Source organism: Moschus berezovskii, chromosome X (assembly GCF_049115385.1).
Source record: "Moschus berezovskii isolate FMDL1 chromosome X, NW_MosBer_1.0, whole genome shotgun sequence".
NCBI lineage: Eukaryota > Metazoa > Chordata > Mammalia > Artiodactyla > Moschidae > Moschus > Moschus berezovskii.
The window spans coordinates 98,872,227-98,886,067 of NC_142488.1; the positions used below are offsets into that span (position 1 = coordinate 98,872,227).

Here is a 13,841-nt window from a genome sequence, read left to right on the forward strand (position 1 = left end):
TTTTTCCTGCTGATTATAAGTGAAATTATAAGCTGATTATAAGCCAGAACTGAAGCATTCCATCTTTTTGTGATTGTACTAAACTAGGGTTTTGCTGATTTCTGCTTGTGTTGGAAAATACCATGGAGTCTTTCATGCAGAACAGTTGCCATACTCAGTGATAGCAGGGTTTCCTGCTTTGCTGCCTGTGAAATGAAGATCATATTAACTCCTCCTATCATGAATACCAACTGCTGAGATGATCAGCCAGTAATTCTGTTAGAAATGCGCAGGAAATGTTGGTCTATTCAGTGTAAGGGCAAAAAAAAATTTCTTCTTACCTTCCTGCCAGCAGCCAACAGGGTGGCCTAGGGCATGTTAGTGCATTTTTACACTGGCATAGAGCCCTGGAGTTGGACACACTGAATCTTAAACGCACTTAGAATACAGGTTTTGACTGCTTCATAGGAGACATTCCAGACATATTTATGCTCAGCAGAACTCTGAAGTTTTGTTCTTATTATCATGGTACTGTGGTCTTTTTGTTTGTTTCCTTTATCTGTGATGTTAGTACTTTTCCAAGGCCAAGTTAAAACAAATAACTCAGATAAGTTCAACTTGTGCTAATCTCTTTACATTTATGGAACCACTTTACTGCAAGCCTAAGAAAGATGTTGAAACTCAGGATATGTCTGTACAGGCCTGGTAGAATGGAAAGCCACAATGCTTTCAATAGCCAGTCTATAAAAATCTTCTTGCTACAAAATCAGGGTTTATCTTCTCAATTTTCTTTTCTCTGTGAATCCATAGTTTTGGTTAATTCATTTATCTGAAATTAAATCATTTAAAATGGTGTTAGAAGTTTTCATAATATCCATAAATACATTATACATAAAATCCAATGATTTTATTATGTTACTTATGTTTATAATTCCATCATTCTGGACCACCAGTTTATTTTAATTGGAAATTTTGGATACTTTTTCAGAGTTAGTAGTGGAAAGAACATGGCATTTAGAGAAAAGACAAAAATCTGAGTTCAAATCTTAGCTGACTATGTCATCCTAAATCAAGTCATTTAAGCTCTCTAAACCTCCATTTTTACATCTGAAACCATAGGTAAGTAAGCTGCGTACATCCCAACACTATTACTGAGAGGACCAAATATGATATGTGAAAGTTGCTCAGTCTTCTCCAACTCTGCGACCCCTTGGACTATAAAGTCCATGAATTCTCCAGGCCAGAATACTGGAGTGGGTAACCTTTCCCTTTGACTGTAAAGAGACCCAACCAGTCCATCCTAAAGGAAATCAGTCCTGAATATTGATTGGAAGGACTGATGCTGAAGTTGAAACTCCAATACTTTGGCCACCTGATGCAAAGAACTGACTCATTTGAAAAGACCCTGATGCTGGGAAAGATTGAAGGCAGGAGGAGAAGGGGACGACAGAGGACAAGATGGTTGGATGGCATCACCGACTTAATGGACATGAGTTTGAGTCAACTCCGGGAGTTGGCGATGGACAGGGAGCCCTGGCATGCTGCAATCCATGGGGTCACAAAGAGTCAGACACGACTGAGCAACTGAACTGAACTGTCTTTCCCTTCTCCAGGGGATCTTCTCAACCCAGGGATCGAACCCAGTTCTCCTGCATTGCAGAAAGATTCTTTACCATGTGAGCCACCAGAGAAGCCCTGTAAACTGTAAAGAGCTATATAAATGTTGGTTATAATTTTTGCTATTTTCAACCCTTTACCATAAAATCTTTAATACAAATATCTCCTGCTTATAATCCCTTAGTAGCAGGTTAGATATGATAGTATCACTTAAGAATGTATGTTTCATTTTACTGCTGAAAATGTATGTATCACCAGATTTTCTTACTAAGATTTCATATTAAAAATGAATAATAATCATTCCAACAGAAACAATTTAAGTAAACATTGCCCATCTCCCCCTACCCACAAAGTAAAATAACTGCTTTTAGTTTGTGTAGGGAGATTAAATATTTCTCCTTTGGCTTATATTATAGCCTTTGAGAAACAATATTAAGTGATTCATTGGGTTGATCTCATTTTAAAGTGATTTTAGTCTGTTACTTGCTTGAGTTCCCATTGTTGACTTTTATTTGTAAGAGACTTAGGTAGGTTCAATCTCTTACTGTACAAGTATGTTAAACCTTACTACTATGAGCTACATTATGAGTTCAGCATCACTGGAGGTGTGAACTAGGTGAGGCTAGATGGCTGGAAATGTTTAGGTGGATAGCATAGATGATATAGAGCTTAAAACTGGAAAGCTTTCTAATTCTGCTGTGTTGTGATCTTTTCTTGTGTTTATTTTCAAATTTAGATTATTAATATACTTATATACACTTTATTCCTTTAAATATCACTTGTTCCCCTTAAAAACTTTGGAAATTCTGGCTAGGGAAAAATCTACTATAGTAACATGAAAAAATATATTTTGTGTGTTTTACCAGTTTTCTAAGCATTTTTTTTTTCTTTTTTCAGTGTTCATAATGCTTTATGTTCATCTTACGTCATTTATCTCATTCTGTCTAATAAATCCTAATTTGTTTATTTCTCTAATTCCCCTTTTTTGGTTATAAAATTTTCTGTAGAGATAAGATATTTAATAATGTCCATACACCACATATTAATTTGTACAGAGCCTGACTCAATAAAACTTCTGAAGTTTAACTTATGCTTCAGTTCACTTCAGTTCAGTACAGTCGCTCAGTCGTGTCCGACTCTGCGACCCCATGAATCACAGCATGCCAGGCCTCCCTGTCCATCACCAACTCCCGGAGTTCACTCAAACTCATGTCCACAGAGTCGGTGATGCCATCCAGCCATCTCATTCTCTGTCGTCCCCTTCTCTTCCCGCCCCCAACCTTTCCCAGCATCAGAGTCTTTTCCAGTGAGTCAGCTCGTCGCATGAGGTGGCCAAAGTATTGGAGTTTCAGCTTTAGCATCAGTCCTTCCAGTGAACACCCAGGACTGATCTCCTTTAGAATGGACTGGTTGGATCTCCTTGCAGTCCAAGGGACTCTCAAGAGTCTTCTCCAACACCACAGTTCAAAAGCATCAATTCTTCGGCGATCAGCTTTCTTCACAGTCCAACTCTCACATTCATACATGATCACGGGAAAAACCATAGCCTTGACTAGATGGACCTTGGTTGGCAAAGTAATGTCTCTGCTTTTTAATATACTATCCAGGTTGGTCATAACTTTCCTTCCAAGGAGTAAGCGTCTTTTAATTTCATGGCTGCAATCAGCATCCGCAGTGATTTTGGAGCCCCCAAAAATAAAGTCTGACACTGTTTCCACTGTTTCCCCATCTATTTCCCATGAAGTGATGGGACCAGATGCCATGATCTTTGTTTTCTGAATGTTGAGCTTCAAGCCAAAGTTTTCACTCTCCTCTGTCACTTTCATCAAGAGGCTTTTGAGTTCCTCTTCGCTTTCTGCCATAAGGGTAGTGTCATCTGCATATCTGAGGTTATTGATATTTCTCCCGGCAATCTTGATTCCAGCTTGTGCTTCTTCCAGCCCAGCATTCCTCATGATGTACTCTGCATATAAGTTAAATAAGCAAGGTGACAATATACAGCCTTGACGTACTCCTTTTCCTATTTGGAACCAGTCTGTTGTTCCATGTCCAGTTCTAACTGTTGCTTCCTGACCTGCATACAGGTTTCTCAAGAGGCAGGTCAGGTGGTCTGGTATTCCCATCAACTTATGCTTACTGATACCTAAAACTGGGAAGAAAGTTGGCCTTGATTAAGGTCGCTTATGCTTGGTTTTATTCCTATCTGCCAATCATGGAATCTACTCTCAACACATGCCATTCTGAGTCTGGTTAATTTTCTAATGTAAAAATCCCATTTATACAAACATTATTAAAAGCATCTGGTAACCTAATTTTTTAAAAAAGCTCCCCCATTTCACATATTTCCAAGTGGTATCCAAAAATGCTTGGAAATAAAAAATTACCTGAAATAAGTATAGCTTCCCCACCCTAAATGTAAAATCACTGGAGCTAATGTAAGCAACTGTTTGAGGATTTTTAAAGTTAAAGTAATTATGGTAATGAAACATTTGGTAATTTGTCCAGACTAGATTCTAGAAAATTCCGTTGTCTGATAACTGATGTCTTTAAATATTTGAGTTCACTTTGATTGTTAGTTTATGAGAATCCTTAAAGTCTGACATATTAATACTTCTGCTTGGTAAGCTTTCTTAGGCCCCTATCTTCTTTCTCCAACACTCTTTCATCCCTGTTGGAAAAAGAAAATAGAATCTTTAAAACTAAATGAGTGTGTCTTTTTCTTTAGTTCCCTTAAAATTGTAATGATTTTCATCAAGAAAACTCATTACCTGTGTTAGTATTTGTGAATTACATGTTGTAGTCATCATATTTTTAATGGGTCTCCTCATATTTTTAGTTCTTGATTTGTAGAACGTGGCAGCTGCTGCTTTGGTTAAAAGGCTTTCAGACTGATTAATGTGTTCACCTATAATTTGATTTTTTAAAGAAATAATTTTATGGTAGTGAAAAGAAGATGTCTCCTCTTCATAAAAAAAATCTGGTGAAACATCTTGGCTTTTGCTCAGAATTTGAAAGTAAATGGGAATTATCTTGGAATATTTAAAAAGTCAAGAAGCTAACTGTGGGTCTGGCTCTGTCATTGACTGGCCTGCCATTTCTTTATAATGAAGGGGTATGTTAGGTAGTTTCTAAGACTCATTTCAACTCTGCTAACAGTCTTCTTTTGATAACATTTATTAGGTATGGGTTGTGTTAGGATATCAAATAGAGGTATATATAAAAATATGTAAATTTTTTACCCTTTGACTGTTAAAAAATGGTGAATCTATGCCCTCTCTACTCCCCAAAATGGAAGTTTTGTGTTCAGAATAGCCCGGTCACAGATGGCTTCTGTTTAGAAATCTTAAATTTAAATTAATGTCTTCTAAGAGTTTATGAGACTTGTGAGAGTAGCCATTGTGTGATAATATGGCATGGTATCATGCATATGTGTAAAGTACAGCAAATAGTAAACAGCACAATTTCTTTTCTCACACCTTTGGACTTCCTAGATCAGTTCCTTGAGGGTAGATAATTTTTGCTTTATCAATACATTATCTGTTTACTCTATATTATAAAAAATGAACTGTTGTTTCTGCTACCACCCTTACTTCTCTTTTTCATCTCCTCCCAATATGTTAACTCTGTTACCAGTTAATTCAATAAGTTATGTTTAAGTTATTTTGAATATGTGACTATTATGAATATGTTGCTTATTATAGAGCCAAGTAAAATTCTTTTCATTATATTTCTTTCTAAAGTTATTCTTGGTTTTACAATTTTATTTTTTAAATTTAATTTTTATTTTATATTGAGGTATAGTTTATTTACAATGTTCTGTTTCAGGTGTACAGCAAAGTGATTCAGCTATACATATACCCATATTCATTATTTTTCAGATTCTTTCCCCATATAGGTTATTACAGGATTATTGAGTAAAGTTCCCTGTGCTATACAGTAGGTTTTTGTTGCTTATCTATTTTCAACATAGTAGTGTGCACGTGTCAATCCTAAACTACCAATTTATCCTTCCCCCTCCACCTTTCCCCCTTGGTAACCATGTCTGTTTTTGAAGTTTAAGTCAGTTTCTGTTTTGTAGATAAGTTCATTTGTAACATGTGTTAAGATTCCACATATAAGTGATATCACATGATATTTGTCTTTATCTGATTTACTTCACTGAGTATGATAATCTCTAGGTCCATCCATGTTGCTTCAACTGGTATTATTTCATTGTTTTATGGCAGAATAATATTCCATTGTATATACGTACCATAGCTTTTTCATCCATTTTTCTGTTGATGAACATTTAGGATGCTTCCATGTTTTAGCTGTGAATGTTGGGGTGCATATATCTTTTCAAAATATGGTTTTCTCCAGATATGCCCAGGAGTGGGATTGCTGGATCATATAGTTGTTCTATTTTTAGTTTTTCAAGGAACCCCCATGCTGTTGTTAATGGTGATTATACCAATTTACATTCCCACCAATGGTGTAGGAGGGTTCTCTTTTCTCCACATGCTCTCCAGAATTTATTGTTTATATTATTGATAATGGCCATTCTGAACTATGTAAAGTGATACCCCATTGTAATTTTGATTCTCATTTCTCTAATAATTAGTGATCTGAACATCTTTTCATGTGTTTTTCTGCCATCTGTATGTCTTCTTTGGAGAAATAGCTATTTAGATCTTCGCATTTTTTGGTTGGATTTGTGTTTTTGATATTGAGCTGCATGAGCTGTTTGTGTATTTTGGAGATTTATCCCTTGTTAGTTGCTTTGTTTGTAAAATTTTTCTCCCATTTTATGGGATGTCCTTTCATTTTGTTTATGGTTTCCTTTTCTGTGCGAATTCTTTTAAGTTTAATTAGGTCCATTTGTTTGTTTTTATTTTCATTACTCTAGGAGATGGGTCCAAAAAGATATTGCTGAAGTTTATGTCAGTGTCCTGCCCATGTTTTCCTCTAAAAGTTTTATAGTAATCAGTCTTACATTTAAGTCTTTAATCCATTTTGAGTTTATGTATGTGTATGGCATTAGAGAATGTTCTAATTTTATTCTTTTCAATTTTCCTATCTGTTCAGTTTTCCTAGCATCACATACTGAAGAGACTATCTTTTTTCCATTGTATGCTCTTGCCTCCTTTGTTATACATTTATTGACCATAGCTATGTAGGTTTATTTTGGGCTTTCTATGCTGTTCCATTGATCTTTGCATCTGTTTTTATGTCAGTACCATACTGTTTTGATGACTGTAGCTTTGTAGTGTAGTCTGAAGTCAGGGAGCTTGATTGCTCCTTGGTCTGTTTTTTCTTTTTCTCAGGATTGCTTTGGCCATTTGGGATCTTTTGTGTTTCCAAACAGCCTTAAATTTTTTTGCTCTAATTCTCTGAAAAATGCCATTGGGAAGTTAGTTGATAGGGATTGCATTGAATCCATAGATTGCCTTGGATAGTACAGTCATTTTGACAGTATTGATTCTTCCAGTCTAAGAACATTTTATATCTTTCAATCTGTGTCACCATAAATGGATGTTGAATTTTTGTCAGAAGCTTTTTCTACATCTGTTGAGATGATGAATTTCCATACTGTCTTCCGTAGTGGTTGTATCAATTTACATTCCCACCAACAGTGCAAGAGTGTTCCCTTTTCTCCACACCCTCTCCAGCATTTATTGTTTGTAGACTTTTGTTGATGGCCATTCTGACTGGTGTGTGGTGATATCTCATTGTAGTTTTGATTTGCATTTCACTAATAATGAGCAATATTTAGCATCTTTTCATGTGTTTGTTAGCCATCTGTATGTTTTTTTTTGGAGAAATGTCTGTTTAGGTCTTTTTATTTTTTTTTTGGTTGGGTTGTTTGTTTTTCTGGTATTGAGTTGTATGAGCTGCTTGTATATTTTGGGAATTAATCCTTTGTCATTTGTTTCATTTGCTATTATTTTCTCCCGTTTTGAGGGTTGTCTTTTTACCTTGCTGGTGGGAAGGTTTTGGGTCTTCTTCCTTAGTCACATTGCCCCTGAGTTTCAATTGTGGTTTTATTTCCATCTCTGCATATGGGTCGTCCACTTGGGTTTGCTCCTGAGGCAGCCCTGGAGGACTTGGGTCTGCCCCAGTGAGGGCCAGGTGCGGAGGTGGTACAGTTGCTTGGGTCGCAGGGATTCTGGAAGCACCAGGTACTCAGGGATTTGGTGGCTAGGGCATCAGGAAATATAGTGCTGTAGAAGGATATGGCGGAGAAGGCAATGGCAAGCCACTCCAGTACTATTGCCTAGAAAATCCCATGGATGGAGGAGCCTGGTAGGCTGCAGTCCGTGGGGTCGCTAAGGGTCGGACATGACTGAGCGACTTCACTTTCACACATTGGAGAAGGAAATGGCAACCCACTCCAGTGTTCTTGCCTGGAGAATCCCAGGGATGGGGGAGCCTGGTGGGCTTCTGTCTATGGGGTCACACAGAGTCGGACACGACTGAAGTGACTTAGCAGCAGCAGCAGCAGAAGGATATGGGAACCAGTATTGGCCAATGCGTTCCAGTATTCTTGCCTGGAGAAAACCCCTCCCTGACAGAGAAGCCTGGCAGGCCACAGTCCACATGGTCGCAAAGAGTTGGACACAACTGAAGCAGCCCTGCATGTATAGATGCAAGACTTTTTTGCCTTTGGCAGCTCTCCCCCAGTGAAGGTTAAATGTAAAGGTAGCACAGCTGCTTGGGTTGAGCGGACCTTGATGGTGCCAAGTGTACAGGGACATGGACTGTCTGAGCTGCAGGAGTTATGGCCCTATCAGAGTCTTTTTTTGAACCTTTGGTAGCTGGTGATCAGAAGGCCTCTTTGGCTAGTCTTTCTCCATAGCTCTGCCTGTTCAGCTGTGGATGCTGGCATGTGGGGATAGAGAGGATACAGTGATGGCTTCACCGCCTATGCATGACTCAGCCGTGTTGCCTTGCTTCCAGGCTGCCTGGCTTTCCTCCACAGGCATTTCCCACCACAATCTCCTCCCTCACGTCCCCTTGGTCCGTCTCTCTGTAGTCAACAGCAGCCCTCGTCCTGGGATTGCTCCACAATCCCTACGCTTCAGTTCCCAGCTGCTGCAGCTTCTAGGGGACCTACATCCCTCCCTGGGGTACATATGGCTGCGGCAAGGACTGTCTGATTCTCATTCCGTTTAGGCTGCCACAGATCAGCTGCTTCACTCTCAGCCTTAAATGTTTCTCCTCTGGCCCAGAAAAATGCCCTGATGCAAGGACTGGACCCTGCTTCAGTTCACCCACCTGCTGAGGGCAGGTCCAGTCCTTCTAACACTCCCATTTTTACCCCTAGTTCCTTCTTCCTACCAAGTTTTGTGTGGTTCTATATATTCTTTTTCTGGTGGTCACGTACTCCTGTCTGCTCTCAGCTGGTATTCTGCAAACACTTCTGTGTCTGAATGTGTATTCCTGATGTATCCATGGAGAGAGATGTACTTCACATTCACTTATTCCTCTGCCATCTTGTTCTCTCAGGATTTCCATTTTTATATTTATCAGTGATATTGGCCTGTAGTTTTCTTTTTGTGTGGTATCTTTCTCTGGTTTTGATATTAGGGTGATGGTGGACTCATAGAATGAGTTTGGAGGTCTTCCTTCCTCTACAGTTTTGGGAAGCTTCAAAAGTATAGGTGTTGACTCTTCTCTAAATGATAGAATTAGACTGTGAAGCCATCTGGTCCTAGATTTTTGTTTATTAGAAATTTTAAAGTTACATTTTCATTTTTAGTACTTGTAATTGATCTGTTCATATTTTCCATTTCTTTCTGGTTCAGTCTTTGAAGATTGTACCTTTCTAAGAATTTGTTCATTTCTTCTAGATTGACCATTTTATTGACATATAGTTGTTGAAATTGTCTCTTATGAACCTCATATATCTCTGTTATCAGTTTTAAATTCTCCATTTTCATTTCTAATTTTATTGATTTGAGCCATGTCCCCTTTTGTTCTTGATGAGACTAGATAAAGATTTATCAATTTTGTTTATCTTTTCAAAGAACCAGCTTTTCATTTCATTGATCTTTTCTATTGTTTTCTTTGTCTCTATTAATATTTATTTCTGCTCTGATCTTTATTATTTCTTTCCTTCTAATAAGTTTGGATTTTCTTTTTTCTTTTTTCTCTAGTTGTTTTAGATGTAAGGTTAGGTTGTTTGAGATTTTTTTTGTTTCCTTAGGTAAGATTCTATTGCTATAAATATCCCTCTTAGAATTGCTTTTGTTGTGTCCCAAAGGTTTTGGATGATCATTTTCATTTTCATTTGTCTCTAGGTATCTTTTTATTTCCTATTTGATTTCTTTGGTAATCCACTAGTTGTTTAGTAACATTTTTTAGTCTCCATGTGTTTGTGTTTTTTTACAGTTCTTTTCTTGTAGTTGATTTCCAGTCTCATAGTGTTCTGGTCAGAAACAGTGCTTGATATGATTTCAATTTTCTTAAATTTACCGGGGTTTACTTTGTGCCCCAGCATGTTATCTATCCTGGAGAATGTTCCATGTGCACATGAGAAGAACATATATTCTGCTGCTTTTGGATGGAATGTCCTATAAATACCAATTAAGCACATCTGTTTTAATCTGTCATTTAAAGCCTGTGTTTCCTTATTGGTTTTCTGTCTGGATGATCTGTCCATTGATGTAAGTGTGGGTGTTAAAGTCCCCTCTATTATTATCTTACCATTAGTTTCTCCTTTTATGGCTGTAGCATTTGCGCTGTGATTTGAGGTGCTCCTATGTTGGATGCATATATATTTTCAATTGTGATATCTTCTTGGATTGGTTCCTGGATCATTATTAGTGTCCTTTGTCTCTTTAAAGTCTATTTTGTCTGATATGAGTATTGTTACTACAATTTTCTTTATATCTCTATTTGCATGGAATATCTTTTTCCATTCCCTTACTTTCTGTCTGTATGTGTCCCTAGATCTGAAGTGGGTCTCTTGTAGACAGCATTTATAAGGGTCTTATTTTTGTATCCATTCATCTAATCTGTGTCTTTTGGTTTGAGCACTTAACCCATTTCTTTAAAGAAATTATTGATATGTATGTTCTTATTGCTATTTTGTTAATTGTTTAGGATTTGTTTTTGTAGGTCTTTTTACTTCCCTTCCTCTTTTTATTGTCTTCTCTTATGTTTTGATGACTATCTTTAGAGTTGTGTTTGGATTGCTTTTTCTTTTTATGGTGTGTCTGTTGTATGTTTTTGGTTTGAAGTTAACTTGAGGCTTTGACATAGCAGTCTACAAACACACACACACACACACGATTGTTTTATGCTACTGGTATCTTAAATGCATTTCCAGTATCCTGCATTTGTGGTCTTCTCATGATTGCTGGTTTCAATACCATATTTATATGTGGATGATCTCCCACATTGTTTGTTTGCCTTTATCAATGAGTTTTCCCATTTATAATTTTGTTTTTAATTGTGGCCATTTCTTTTCCACCCAGAGAAATTTCTTTAGCATTTGTTATAATGCTGATTTGGTAGTGCTGAATTCTCTTAGATTTTGGTTGTCTGTAAAACCTGTGATTTCTCTGTTGACTCTGAACAAGATCCCTTTGGCGTAGAGTATTCTTGGTTGTAGGTTTTCCCCTTTTATCACTTTAAATATATTGTGTCACTCCATTATGACCTTCAGAATTTTTGCTGACAGCCATAATGGGATTCACTTCTATGTTATTTGTATGTTATTTGCACTCAGAACAACTTTAGGCAGCTTATCTTTAATGGATAAGGCTGTGTTCCCACCCTGTTGTTTATTTGGCTTGTGGTATCCTAGCACGGAGAAGGCAATGGCAACCCACTCCAGTCCTCTTGCCTGGAAAATCCCATGGACAGAGGAGCCTGATAGCCTGCAGTCCATGGGGTTGCGGAGAGTTGGACACGACTGAGCGACTTCACTTTCACTTTTCACTTTCATGCATTGGAGAAGGAAATGGCAACCTACTCTGGTGTTCTTGCCTAGAGAATCCGAGGGACGGCAGAGCCTGGTGGGCTGCCGTCTATGGGGTCACACAGAGTCGGACATAAATGAAACGACTTAGCAGCAGCAGCAGCATCCCAGCACTGGAGAAAGCTTTCAGGTAGGGCCAGGTATCAGGGCCAAAATGGTGTCATCCTGGAGATCTTGCACAAATGAATATTCCCTTGGGCCTCTGCCACCACTGTCATTGCCCCCACAGTGAGCCACAACTGACCCCTGCTTCCCCAAAAGACCTGCATGACCTGCAAGTATATCTAGCCCAGGCTTCTATGGAGTCACTGCTTTTCCCTGGGTTCCAGTGCTTGTGAAACCTTGTGTGTGCCCTCCACAGGTGGAGTCTCTGTTTCCCCCAAGTCTTGTGGAGCTTCTGCATTCAAGCCCTGCTGACCTCAAAAGCCAAATGCTCTGGGGGCTCTTCCTCCCAGTGCCAGACCCCTAGGCTATGGAGCCTGTCATGGGGCTTAGAACACTCACTCCTGTGAGAGAACCTCTGCAATGTAATTACTTTCTCGTTTATTTGTTGTGCATTCCAGTGTGTATGGAATTTGGTTATATTGTGAAAGCACCCTCCCTACAATCTTGTTGTGGCTTCTTCTTTGTCTTTGGATATAGAGTATCTTTTTTGGTAGGTTCTAGTCTTTTTTGTTGATGGTTGTTCAGCAGTTAGTTGTGATTTTGGTTTTTTTCATCAGAGAAGGTAAGCTCAAGTCATTCCCCTTCTCCATCATGTCTCTTGCCAATACCTGTATTTTTTTTTATTGTGTTGATCTTTTCCCCAGAGTCTCTAATTCCATTTTTTCTGTTTTCGTAATGTATTTCTCATGACCTTTGTTTCTTTAAAAAGCTGCACTGTATCTCGCTCCCTTACATTTTTCCTGGGAGATACACTTGGGACATCATCATAAGTGGCCTTTTAATTTTCTTATTATATTGATGATATATAAAAATATAATTCACTTTCATTTATTGGATTTATACCTAGCAACTTTGGTAAACAGTATTAATTCTAACTTCTCTGTATATTTCTTAAAAGTTTTCTATCTGTACAATCAAATTATCTGTGAATGAGATTTTTTGTATCTTTTTCTCCAAACATTTATCCTTTTCAATAATGGCTAAGGCTTAAGTTAAATCCAACTTTGTCATTATTTAGGATTTTTACATAAATCATCATTGGTAAAATTAAACTGTAATTTGCTTTTCACATTCAGTCTTATTTAATTTTGACATCAAGGCTATGTTAGCTTTATTCTTCCTCTTCTGCTCATTCTCTGGAAGAACTTGGTTAGATTTAAATTATTTATTATAGCTTAATTGCATTATAGTCAGTTATCATGTCCTGTGTGAAACCATTCCTTTGAGATATATTTTGACTAACCTTAAAGCCCTGTATATAGCCAGCTTTTGTAAATATCCAGTGTGTGGGGTCAGTGGTGAGGGATCTGTCTGCCAGTTCAAGGGATATGAGTTCCATCTCTGATCTGGGAAGATCCCACATGCTGTGGGACAACTAAGCCTCTGCACCACAGCTATTGACCCATTGCTCTAGAGCCTGGAAGCCACAACTACTGACCCCACATTCCACAACTACTGAAGCCTGCATACCCTAGAGTCCATGGTTCACAACAAGAGAAGCCACTGTGATGAGAAGCCCACACACAGTAACTAGAAAGTAGCTCCCACTCACTGCAACTAGGGAAAAGCCCATGCAGCAATGAAGACCTAGGACAGCTAATAATAAATCAATAAGATTATTTTTTAAAATATCCAGAGTGTGCCTAAAAGAAATGTGTGTTATACATTTGATGGGCACAGTGTTTTATTTATGTTGATTAGAACAAGTTTGTAATCATGTTCAAATCTTTCTACATCTTCACAGATATCTATTTAAAATTTGCAACTGTGATTGTGGATTTGTCTACTTCTCCTTGTAAATCTGGACCATTTAACTGTATATATTTTAGGATCTTATTAGTATATACAAATTTAGTTGTTTTTCTTTTAAAGTGTATTTCTTTTGAACAAAACCTTTTATTATTCTGAAGTGAGGCTTTTATCTTTTGTAATGCTTTTTGCCTTAAAGTCTATTTTGTCTGAAAGTAGCATAGCTGTATGTTACTTATCAGAAGCAGAAGATATTAAGAAGAGGTGACAAGAATACACAGAACTATATAAAAATGATCTTCATGACCCAGATAACCATGATGGTGTGATCACTCACCTAGAGCCAGACATCCTGGAATGTGAAGTC

At 37.8% G+C, this 13,841-nt stretch overlaps 1 protein-coding gene across 1 annotated transcript in view; it reads left to right on the forward strand.

The window, feature by feature from the left end:
* COL4A5 (collagen type IV alpha 5 chain) overlaps positions 1-13,841 on the forward strand; it is a 273,861-nt gene that overhangs the window by 86,595 nt on the left and 173,425 nt on the right. The window lies entirely within an intron of this gene.